The sequence below is a fragment of the Nuphar pumila genome, chromosome 16 (assembly GCF_984573655.1).
Source record: "Nuphar pumila chromosome 16, dmNupPumi1.hap1.1, whole genome shotgun sequence".
In the NCBI taxonomy this organism is placed as follows: domain Eukaryota; kingdom Viridiplantae; phylum Streptophyta; class Magnoliopsida; order Nymphaeales; family Nymphaeaceae; genus Nuphar; species Nuphar pumila.
This window is the reverse complement of record NC_143264.1, coordinates 51136772-51148342: the sequence shown is the minus strand read 5'-3', so window position 1 is coordinate 51148342 and position 11571 is coordinate 51136772. Positions and strand designations below refer to the sequence as shown.

Here is an 11571-nt window from a genome sequence, read left to right as displayed (position 1 = left end):
CCACCCTCTTGCGCAAGCTGAAGCAGGGCGACTCCCTAAGGGCAAGGGGTAAAACTGTAGAGTTTTATGCTGTCAGGACAGTGGCAGAGTCAGCGTGACTAGGTCTTTGGGGGGGGGGGTTCTTTGTGTATATATAAAAAAAAGACAACTAAAGGTAATACAACAACAACAACTACGCCTTCATCCCAAAACAATTGAGGTCGACGATATGAACCAAAAAAGAAAATCATTTTGGGTCTTCCACATGAATCCTTCTCCTCTACTCATTTCTATCCAATGCCATGTCCTCAGTGAGGTTCAAAGCATTCATATCATTTCCTATCATCTCCATCCAAGTCTTCCTAAGCCTACCCTGACCTCTTTTAACTAATATATTTTCTCATTTCTTCATCCTTCTAACTGGAGCATCATTAGGCCTTCGCCGAATATGTCCAAACCACCATAAATGATTCTCTCTCATCTTATTTTCAATGGATGCAATGCCTATCTTCTTACGTATCTCCTCGTTTCGAATCTTATTTTTTATTGTATTTCCATACATCCATCTAAGCATACGCATCTCAACTACACTCATTTTTTGAATATGATGTCTCTTGGCAGCCCAACATTCCGTACCATATAGTAAAGCGGGCTTAATAGTCATCCTATAAAACTTTCCCTTCAGTCGCAATGGCATTCTACGATCGCACAACACTCTAGTTGCACTTTTCCATATCATCGACCCAACCTTTATCCTATAATTTACATCTCCATCAATTTTTCTATACTTTTGAATGATAAATCCCAAATATTTGAAACAATCATCCACCGATATTTCTTGCTCACCAAGCTTCACTACACTCTCATCACTACTTCGTTGCTTACTAAACCGACATTCCATATATTCTGTCTTACTCTTATTCAACTTAAAACCTCTTGCTTCCAATGTCTGTCTCCATAATTCTAACTTAGAATTAACCCCAACTCTAGACTCATCAATCAAAACAATATCATTAGCAAACAACATACATCACGACACATTTTCTTGAATTGATCCCGTAAGCTCATCCATCACTATAGCAAATAGGAAAGGGCTTAAAGTAGATCCGTGATGTAACCCAACCGTTATAGGAAAATTGGTCGTCACCCTCCACAAGTGTGGGCATTGGTTACTACTCCTTCGTACATATCTTTAATTATACTAATGTACTTGAGAGAAACACCTTTCTTCATCATTGTCCACTAGAGAACATCCCTAGGTACTCTATCGTATGCCTTCTCCAAATCAATAAAAACCATATGCAAATTTTTGTTCCTCACTCTATATCTCTCAATAAGTTGTCTAAGAAGATGTATAGCTTCCATAGTTGATCTTTCAGGCATAAAACCAAATTGATTCTCCGATATCATGACAACCTTCCTCAACCTAGACTCAATCACCCTCTCCCAAAGTTTCATAGTATGACTCATGAGTTTTATACCACGATAGTTTGTGCAATCTTGTATATCACCTTTATTCTTATATAGAGGCACCAAAGTACTCTTCCTCCACTCATTAGGCATCTTATTTGTTCGCCAAATCTTTTTAAAAAGATTTGTCAACCATTCTAAACCTTTTTCTCTCAAGCATTTTCAAGCTTCGATAGGTATACCATCTGGGCCAACTGCCCTTCTTGATTTCATTTTCTTCAAAACCTCTGCAATTTCTTTCTTTTGAATCTTGCGCATGAAGTCATGATTCATCTCATGAAAAGGAATGGAGAAGTCTCCAAGATCCTGATCATGACTTCCATTAAATAGTTTATCAAAATAATCTTTTCATCTCTCCTTAATCTCCCCATCTTTGACTAAAACCCTTTATGTTTCATCTTTGATACATCTAACCATACCCAGATCCCTCGATTTCCTATCTCTCATTTTTGCAAGCCTATAAATATCCTTCTGGCTCTCTTTGGTATCCAACTTGTCATAAACCTCCTTATATACCTTATCCCTTGCGTTTCGAACTATTTTTTTAGCTTCTTTCTTTGCTATCATATACTTCTCCAAATTCTCATTATCATGACTCTTAGATTTCTATAACACTCTTTTTTAACCTTAATAGCTAATTTGATATCTTCGTTCCACCATGATGTATCCTTACCTAGCGGTGCACCACCTTTAGACTCACCCAATACCTCCTTAACAACCTTTCTCATGCCACCCACTATCTTATTCCACATTGATTCAGAATCCTCCTCGAGACACCAATCAACTTTCTTAACTACCTGCTCTACAAACATTCTTTGTTTAGCTCCTTTTAGTGCCCACCACTTAATTCTAGGATCTATTATATGTCTATCCCTTTTGCGGCATTGTCTAATTCTAAGATCTAAAATTAAGACTCCATGTTGTGTAGCTACACTTTCTCCCGGTATAACCTTATAATCGATGCAACAACCTCTATCTCTCTTTCTAAGTAGGAAAAAATCTATCTGCCTCGTATTAACCCCACTTTTAAATGTTACTAGGTGTGACTCCCTCTTCCTAAACCAATTGTTTGCTAAGATCATATCATAGGCCAAACAAAAATTTAAAATCTTTTCTCCACTTTCGTTTATTTCTCCTATACCATAGCCTTCATGGATACTTCCAAATCTATTCCTACTAACGCCTATATGTCCATTAAGGTCACCGCCGAACAAATATAGGTAATAAAATAATTTTATCATGTTAAAACATAGTTCAACCAGTGTAAAAACCATTGGATTAATTTCTTAACCTCAAGTAGGGGTAGGGTATTTGTAAATTTGTAAATGTTAGGCGTACTTTTGTAAATAGGTAAAAAGTCAATCAAATTTTGTGTAAAATTTTCTTTTTTTTTCATATATAACCATGGTTAGCTTGCAAACCTGTGAACCAATTTGTAAAATCTGACAAGGCAGGGACTATTTTGCATAAAAAAACCTTTTTTCTCCTTTCCCCAACAGAACGCTCTCTCTTCTGCGAGCTCTCTCCCCCGCTGACCATCCGCCCCGTCACCACCCGCACCGGATCAAACCCACCGGCGTCCAGCGAGCCCCATCCTCCCCGTCTCCTCTCTCTTTCTCCACGGCCTCGACAGCAGCCCCTCCGTTCCGGATTCTCCGTGGTTCTGGTGACACCAGCCCCCTTCATTCCGGCGACCACCCCTTGATCAACTGTGTTTGTGCCCCCTTTGAGGTAAAAAAATCGGAACCCTAAACATTTGTTGCATGTGAGCCCCTACCGTTCTTTGCTGAAGATTGTTGAGTTTGTCTTTGTGATTCGTCTCTCCTAAACTTAGGTTCTGTAAGATTGGCAATTGTATACTGGTTTAGTATTGTCTTTTTCGTTTCTTTCTCTTCTTACTGTGGAAAATCTCAGTTTTTGTGTAAGATTTCTTTCCTCCTTTGTTGACGAATACACGATTTTGTTATTCTATTTGCGGTTTGGGAAAACTTGGTGAACAGTGATCCCGTACGGATGTGATCTACATGCTTGGTTTTATAAGGACCAGCCTTTGAATCATCCGATTATGATGCGTAAACAAGATTTTTTGATGCTTCAAAATCAACAGCTCATAATCTTCATAAATATTCAAGCATAAAAAAATGGTATTTTTTCATCGAAAACACACGATCCAGCAGTTGATTCTTAGCAAATTCACCATGCCTAACACATCTACATGGTTGGAAATGTCCAGTTCACACGGTGGTTTTCATTAATGCAAGGAGGATAGCCGTAGTAGGGTATGAACCGAGAACCTTCAATATGACACTGCAACCTTACCATCCAACTATTCCATTCCATCCCTTTCTTGTTCAGCTACTGATGGATAGCCCCAATATGATATGATCCAAGAACCTTCAATTTTGCTTTGTACACAGTCTGATCTATAAAATTAAATCCATTTTAAGACTTGGATTTGCAGTTTAAAGTTTAGATGTATAGTGTATCCAATATTTTCAAACTAGGGTTTGTCAACGGGTCGAGTACCCGACCCATTAGGGTATTACCCAAACCCACACAGATAACAAATTGTTAGGTTCTGGTTTTACTAGGTTACTAAAATGAAATTCCAAACTTGTATTCGCATAATTTTAGAAGTTCACAAAATACATATAAAACACTTCAATCGGGTTGAGTACCCTGTAAAAATCATAGTACATACCCACATATTGCTCGGGTGAAGTTCAGGTCAACCCAAATAATTTTATGCCCGTACCTGAAAATTCGGGTTTGGGTTGGGTCAGAGTTACCGGAAGCTTCTTAGTAGGTGGGTAGTCCGCTTACCAGAAACTTAATGAGAATCTCGATGCTCTCACGCTTCTCCTATGATTTTCACACGCTTCATTTATTCTTCTTATATGTTCTCTCACTCTACTTTTCATATTTTTTTATGTGTTTCCTCTTACGCTTCTCACTCATTTCTATTTGCTTTCTCTAAATTAACCGTCGTCATTTTTAGATTTTATTAAAAATTTAATTCTTACACTAAAAAATCATGAAATTTAAGAATATTCACTTTTATTTTAGTTTTTATTTGCGTTCCATTTCGATTCTCATTCAATTCTTATATTGTTTTTTTTCTTCCTCGTTTCTCGCTTCCTATACATTTTAAAATACATCGTTTTGCGCTTTCGTTTCTCGTTTCCACTTCCTAGTCTGGCAACCTTGGGTTGGGTCAGGTACCCAACACAAATCTGACCCATTTACAACGCTAGTTTAAACAAGATAGGTGGGAATCGTGCTTCCCAGAAACTCGCTTCGGAAGCGTGAAACTCCTCGCTTCCAAAAGTTGATGGGAATCTCAATTCTTCCATGCTTCTCATATGCTTTCCACATGTTTTTTTCTTGCTTCTCTACATGCTTCCTATGTGCTTCTGTCATGCTTCTTTTCATGTTTTTCATGTGCTTCCTTTCACACTTCCCACTCACTTATGTACTTTCTCTAACTTCGAAATCTTCATTTTTAGATTTGGAAAAGAATTTAATTCTTACACTACAAAATTATAAAATTTAAGAATCATCATTTTTATTTTAGTTTTTATTTCTGTGTCATTTGATTAGTATTTTGCTTCCCATTCAATCCCATGTCACTTCCTTTTCTATTCCTATTTGTGCTTTTAAATTGATTCATCGCTTCCCGCTTCTTATAAAATTTAAAATATCTCGCTTCTCGTTTTGTTTTCCGCTTCCGCTTCTTAGTCTGGTAACCTTGGTCTAAACCCTAATTACAAGTAAGGCTTTGCAATAATTCTTGATAAACCTGGTCCTTGCGGTCTCCCATAGGCATTGCAACATCATTGCCCAAGGGGAAAATGCTTCCAAGTGTAACGAACTAAAAGGCATGCTTAGAAGGCTTCACATTTTGTATTGCAGTATCTTCCAGTTGGTGCAATCCAAACCACCTATTTTACAATGAGGCAATGATGTTGATGTGGGTACTCCCAAGCTTCTTCAACAAACAAAAAATGTCGGTTTATAGATTCACAATCTGATCTTAAAATGCATGACACATGCAGGAGGTTCCTTGCGGAAACAAAGAGCATCCCATGGATTTGGGGGTTACTTTCCTTGCAGAAAACAGATCCTATGAATACCACATATGGGGCCCATGGAAATAACACATTTCCACATATTAACATTGGCAATAGGATTCTTTACACAGGCGCACAAATTCCCCATCTACAAACCTGTGCTAAACCACCAGTAAGCCACAACATTTTTTATGATTGTTTTAGTCAAACCTAAATAAAGAACCACGATAAAAGTTATCTAAGTAAGTTGAGAACCTCATCACAAATAAATCTTTCTCACTGATTTCTGAAATGTTTTGTATCATATGTTTCAGTATTCTGTAAAAAAGGGCTTGTAAAAAGAAAATAATTGCAAATCTTAACTATAAAATTTTTCTCTTGTCACTATTTCACAACACGAATGTACAAGTGAGAAGCAATAGAGCTTGTCATCTGACTTCTCCAAACACTACAAAAGCTGCTAAGTAGTAGATTCACTGGCCAAATAATCAACTCAATTCTACCTGCCATCACAAATTAAGAGATAATCAAATTGGCAGCTAATTTAAAAAAAAAAGGCCAATCTTTACATTTTGGAATCAGCTAACTTATTCATTATACCAAGAAGTTGCAAATAACAGAGGAGAATAATTAAGAGATACAAGGTGCAAAATTTATCATAAGCAATCAAATCAGTTTCTCCATTTATGTATTCTGATTAATGGCAAGAAATTCTATTGTTCAACTGATATTACTTTCACTCTCTCATTCTTTGGTTTCCAATATTAGGCCTTTTCTTGTCCAAAGAGAACAAAAATTTTCTTTTATTCTTACAAAGTGGCCTTCGCAGTAGCAAGTGTCCAGCATGTTTCAATTAGCTTGATTTTATCTTCATGTACATTATTGTAACCTTATGACATAACTAGAACCTCTAGTGCCTACAAAACCTCCAATGCCTACAAAAATTTTCTCAATATAATGACACTGTGTGCTTCTTAGACTTGAGGAGCACAATTATTTCATTTGGTTAATTTTCATGAATCTGTTTATGTATGATGGGCTTAAACACTTGTGGAATAGGCCCAGATCACCCTTCCACAAGATGCCCCCTCTGTCTACCTTACATCTATGCTGCACATTATCTTATCCTCTTGCGGATAGGACTCTCAGTGTGATTCCTCCACAAAGTTTACAACCTATGTCACATGGGTGCGGGTACGGGTGCGACACGGGTGCGGGTACGGGTGCGACACGGGTGCGGCGCAATTTCAAAATTTTTGGACACGGGGACTCAGCTATATATATATTTTAAAAAATATATATAATTATATATATAACAATAAATTAATAATAAGATTATAAATTTTAAAGCAAAAATAAAAAAGTAATTCTTAACAACACAAACTTACCAAAATATAACACATAAAGAAGCTTGTGAGTGTGATAAACAACAAAACTTATCATAAATCTGTCTCATCGTCTGAATTAGAAGGAAGAACAGGGTCGAGGTAGTCCATGTTGAGAGTATGCAAATCATGTTCTCCCTCCAAGTCAAAATCTTCTGGATTTACATCCTAATACTTGGATGGTCCACAACTGCATAAAAAAATGATTAACTTAGTATCTAACTTCAAACTTTGAATACAAATATTTAAATACGAACTTTGAATACAAAAGAAAAAAAAGTACCTATACTCATCTTTGGTGCGACGAAAAATTAATCGTAGATTAGAGTAAACATAAACCAAATCCTTCGCTCTTTTACTAATGAGTTTGTTTCTTTTAATGTTATGAATTTGAGTATATATACTCCAATTTATTTCACAACACGATGATGTAGCAGGTTGGGATAACAACTTCATTGCAAGACGTTGCAGATTTGGTGTCTCTGATTCATATGTTGCCCATCAATTAAGTGGATATTCTTTGCTGCTAAAGAATTAAATCTCCCGGTAGAGAACTTTCCAAACTCACTATTTACAACCTTAAACATGTGAAGATCATTAAAAAGTCTTCCTAAACATATCATTATATTCCTTGATATCTCAGGATCTTCATTTGGAGAAACACGACCAACAACTGTTGTCAACTATTTTTTTGCATAATATTTTGGATTGAGAGAGTGTGCCATGCAATGCAAAGGTGTATTGCTTTTATCCCATCTTCTCACTAAAACTGAATGTACATGATTGTAAAATTCAGAATCATCAAGTGTAACATCTTTATTCTCATGTTTAAAAATGATACTGTTAATTTTTTCAATCATATTGTCCCACATTTCATAAATTCTATGAAGTATGGGTATATCTCTGTCAACTTCTCTTAACATTTTTTAAATAGGCTTTGTAAATTCAACAAAATATGTAATTTTATCCCACAAAAAATCATCACAGATGCATTTTTTGATAGCTTGAGCCTTAACATATAAAAATCCCAATCTTGATCAGCCACCATCATCATCAATGCATTCTTGAGTTGCTTAATTCTTTTCATCATAACAATGAGAGAAGCAAAATAAGTTTCAGCAACTTTCAGTAACATGAGATCAGAATGCCTATTAAATATAAAAAGTGTATGATGATGGTTTACAACAAATTTTTTAATATTTCGAACATCATGCTCTATTTTCTCAATCCATAAACACATTTCACGTGCATGTGCATCATTTTTTGATGGATTGCATATACTCTTAAGTGTTAAAATATATGTAATACCTATATTTATATATATATATATATATAATATAGTTCTCATTCACTACCCGATAAGGGGTAGTTTTGTAATCTCGCCCAATAGGGGCATTTTAGACTTTTTCCTTTTCTTCTTTTTTCCTTTTTCTTTTTCTATTTTTTCCTTTTTCTTTTTTGTCTTTTTTTATTTCTTTTTATGCATTTAATGCACAGCCATTGGGGGCCCCAACAAAGAGTCGTTGGGCCCCCAACGGTCACAATTGTGACCGTTGGGAGCCCAACGACTCCTTGTTGGGACTCCCAATGGTCCCTCTCTCTTGCTTTTCTCTAACTCTCCCTCACTCCTCTCTTGCCTATAAATAAGTGGGGTCTCCCCCTTTGTAAAGTGTGGCTTCTTCAAGCCCTTTTGTGCATTTATAAGATTTTATGCTTTCTAGCCATTATTGGCTTTTGTGTATGTCCTCTTTTGGACTTGTTCTTTGATTTCTATGTGTGAATGTCCATTGTAGGACATACATTTCTTTTCCGCATATTTCATTACATGGTATCAGAGCCTTGGTTGTGCTCTTGATTCATATTGCTAGTTGTCTTGTTTTATCTCTCTTTGTTTGTCCTCCATTCTTGATTATATAATGGAAGGAGAACAAAAGATTGATCTCTCCTTCAAGCTCAATGGTACTAACTACATGATGTGGGCCGCCGCCATGGAGAACAACCTCAAAGGTAAAAAGCTTTGGGGATACGTTATGGGCACCATTAGGGAACCTCAACTTCAACTTACGAAAATTGATGGTGATCAAGAAAAAGCTCTAGAAGGAAATGCTCGCATGAAAGCTATTGAAGATCACCAATCCAAGGTAGAAGATTGGGAAAGTAAGCATGCAAAAATTCTTGCATGGTTCATGAACAACGTGGAGTTAAAGATTTGCGCCAACATTCCTAAATTCCGCCTAGCAAATGAAGCATGGTTCTTTATGAAAGGTATGTATACCCAAAAAGACCTTGCTCGTCAATTCTTCATCCAAGAAAAAATTCGTACCATTAAGCAAGGTGAAATGAGTGTAAGAGATTACTATAGCACTCTTGGCCCTTTGTGGGATGAGCTATCCCTTCTTGAACCCAAATGGGTATCAAGTGAAGATGTTGAAATGAGGAGAGAACAAATGGAGAAAGAACACTTTTTCCAATTTTTACATGGGCTTAGGCCCGAATATGAACAAGTTAGGTCCTCCCTCCTTCATAGATCCAAACCACTTCCATTGGAAGATGGCATAGCCGAAATATGCCAAGAAGAAACACGTCTTGGCATGATTAAAGGAGGAGATGAAGTTCTTGCCGTGTCTAAACCCGACAATCATATGAAAGCATATAAGCCTCCACACTTTGGGAGGCAAAATAACTATAATGGCAATTATAGGAAAGCCATTTGCCATCATTGTCAAGAACCGGGTCATATAAGACCTAATTGTCCAAAGATAAATGAACCTCCAAAAGGTAAAGTTGCTATTATTGAAGAAATCCCACAAAAGAAGGAGGAGACAATGAAAGGGAAAGAGTCCTTCTCCCTTGCTCAACTATCCAAAGCACTACAAATTCTACTCAAGTCGCCATCAACTTCGGGAGCCGCCATTGCCTCTTCTTCTCCTCCAGGTACGCCTTCTTGGATCCTTGACTCTGGAGCATCTTTTCATATGACCCCTATTGAAAATGGACTATCCAATGTATGTAGCAACTCCAAAAATTCCTTTGTTTCTACCGCCGATGGTACCTCTTTACAAGTTAAAAGTTTTGGAACCTTAGATTTTTCAAAAGATTTTTTTGTGCCAAATGTAAGAGTAGTACCTCAACTTAATTTAAATCTTTTATCGGTCTCCCAAATATGTGATCATGGATGTGAAATCTCCTTCTCAACCAAGGATTGTTCTATACAGGATCTCCAGTCCGGGAAGCGGATTGGGCAAGGCCATAGGAGGGGAGATCTCTACTACATGACCCACTTGAAACTTCCTACTAACTCATTTTGTAATCATGTCCAAGATAAAAATATAGAAACTTGGCATCAAAGACTTGGACATCCAAGCTTCTAAAAAATGTACTCCTTTCCCTTTGGAAAGAAATTTTGTAATGAGAAACATTTTGTTTGCAAGAGTTGTATTTTTGGAAAAATGAAATCCACCCCATTTCCAAAGAGAACATTTGTGTCAAAAAGACCCTTTGAATTAGTTCATTCGGATGTTTGGGGTCCTTCTCCGGTCATATCAAAAGGAGGATACTCATATTATGTTACTTTCATTGATGATTTCACTCGATATGTGTGGATCTATTTTCTCAATCTAAAATCCGAAGTTTTTAACTTCTTTAAAAAATTTCATATGATTGTCAAAAATCAATTTTCAACTAATATCTCCATTCTTCGATCCGACTCCGGTGGAGAATATCTATCAAATGAATTTCAAGAATATTTGGAAACCAATGGAATTTGTCATCAAAGGTCATGTCCTAGGACTCCCCAACAAAACGGTCTAGCCGAAAGAAAGCATAGACACATCTTGGAAACCACTAGGACTCTTCTTATTTCCAAAGAAATTCCAAAATGCTATTGGGCCGAAGCCGTCTTAACCTCCACTTATTTGATAAATAGAATGATATCCTCATCCCTACAAAATATATCTCCATATGAAAAACTTTTTGAAAGAACACCCGATTTTAATAGGTTAAGAATTTTTGGGTGTAAGTGCTTTGTCCTTACACATAAAAGAGATAAGTTATCTCCCAAGGCTATCGAATGTGTGTTCTTAGGATACGGAGAAAATCAAAAGGGTTTTAGTTGCTTCGATCCCAAAAGCAACAAACTATATGTATCCAAAGATGTTACATTTTTAGAAAATGAGAACGGTTTTGAGAAAAATAAAGATATTGATGAAAGCGAATATGCTTTCTTATTTGATCTTCTCTCTCAAGAAGATATGACTCCTCACGAAGAGGATGTTCCTAATGATTTAGAGGATACTCCTCTTAGTAATGTTGAAAATGCAAGTAATGATGTTGAAAATAGGTCCATTCAAACCTATGCTAGGCGTGGTCAAGAAACTCCCATTAGCGCTTTAGAAAAATATTCTCAAAATTCCAACATAGAAGAAACCTCTTTAAGGAGATCTAGCCGGATCTCCAATCCTCCTAATAGGTTTGTTTCCTATGAGTCCCTAACACCTAAATATAGGGCATGCCTAATTGCATTACACTCTTATCATGAACCATCACACTATAATGAAGCCAAAAACATTCCTCAATGGGTTGAGGCCATGAAACTTGAACTTAGTGCCCTTGAAAAGGCTAAAACTTGGGAAATAACCTCATTACCCACTGGAAAGAAGTCTATTGGA

At 36.6% G+C, this 11571-nt stretch overlaps 1 protein-coding gene across 3 annotated transcripts in view; it reads left to right on the top strand.

Moving 5' to 3' along the window:
* Positions 1-2962: 2962 nt before the first annotated feature.
* LOC149813238 (protein Dr1 homolog) overlaps positions 2963-11571 on the top strand; it is a 108528-nt gene continuing 99919 nt past the window's right edge. For 2 of the 3 annotated variants that reach the window (XM_089990747.1, XM_089990748.1), the window contains exon 1: positions 2963-3180. The gene's annotated coding sequence lies outside the window, so the exon portion shown is untranslated. The remainder of the gene's footprint in view (positions 3181-11571) is intronic. The other variant, XM_089990749.1, reaches the window with a different exon arrangement.